The following is a 1,390-nucleotide window of genomic DNA, read 5'->3' as shown; positions in this document are numbered from 1 at the left end:
TTCACGATAGCAAATGCAGAAGCAGTCCAAACGCTTGTTGAAAAATGAAGTGAAGCTGGGCATGGTGGCACATACCTTTGATCCCAGCACTCAGGAAGCAGAGGCAGGCAATCTGAGATCAAGGCCAGCCTGGTCTCATAGCAAGTTCCAGGCCAGCTGGGGCTATAGGGAGACTCTGTCTCAAAAAGACCAAAAAAAGAAAAAGAAAAAGTGAAGCAAGTTTGGGGGGGTGCTGGTGACATGGCTCAGCAGGTAGAGTGGTTGCCATGGAGCCTGACTACCTGAGTTCCATCCCTGGGACCTGTATGATGGAAGAAGAAAGCAGATTCCACAAGTTGTCCTCTAACATCTACGTTCATGCAGTGGTATGCCTCTCTCCCCAAATAAATACATGTACATATTTTAATTTAAAAAATGAATAAAAGAATAAAATGATTCAATCCCAAAACTACCAAAAAAAGGGGGAGGGGGATGTGGTGTGAACATAATGGAATATTATTCAAACTTCAAAAGGGAGGGTGTTCTGACATGTGCTATAATACAGATGAACTTGAGGACATCATGCTGAGTAAATAAGCCAGTCACACTTAAAACTCACGAAGATGGTAATTTTTTTTTTTCTTTTTTTTCCAGCTGCCCTGGAACTCTGTAGACCAGATTGGCCTCAAATTCACAAAGATCCTCTGCCTCTGCCTCTCAAGTATTGAAATCAAAGGCATGCACCACCATGCCCTGAGAAGATGATAAATTTTGTGGAGTATTTTTTTGTTGTTTTGAGGCAGGATCTCACCGGGTAGACCAGGCTGGCCTTGAACTCACAGTCTCCTGTGAGTTCAAAGGGATCCGTGCGCCTCCACACCCAGCTACATTTTTTTTTTTACCACTGTACAAAAGTATGTTTTTAAAGACATGTAGGTAACAAGTAATTGCATATGCCCCAACACAGTTTAGGAAGAAGACCTTCTTTGAAAAAGCAGCGTCAAGCCGGCTCGTGGTGCAGTCTTTAATCCCAGCACTCAGGAGGCAGAGGCAGGTGGAACTCCTTAAGTTCAAGGTCAGCCTAGTCTATATAGCGAGTTCCAGGCCAGCAGGGGCTACAGGGAGACCCTGTCTCAAAAACAACAACGACAAAAAACCTAAAATAAACAAAAAAAGAAAAAGCAGCAGCGCCAGCCATCGGCCAGTTGACGCTGGACTTGATAACCACCCCTCCCCACCCCGCTTTTTTCTGGACTGCCTAGAAAGGTGATTCCAGCGCTGGCTTTGTTAAATTCTGTTAACACTAGCTCAGAAAATGAGGCATCAGCACAGACTACTGAATGTTCACTGAGGTGGAAAACTAGAGCTCCACAGCTGTGCGGGGGAAGAATATGGAAAGTTGGAAGGGCAG

The sequence above is a fragment of the Nannospalax galili genome, unplaced genomic scaffold (assembly GCF_000622305.1).
Source record: "Nannospalax galili isolate Female #2095 unplaced genomic scaffold, S.galili_v1.0 scaffold687, whole genome shotgun sequence".
Taxonomy (NCBI): Eukaryota; Metazoa; Chordata; class Mammalia; order Rodentia; family Spalacidae; genus Nannospalax; species Nannospalax galili.
The sequence above is the reverse complement of the archived record's forward strand: the minus strand, read 5'-3'. Positions refer to the sequence as shown.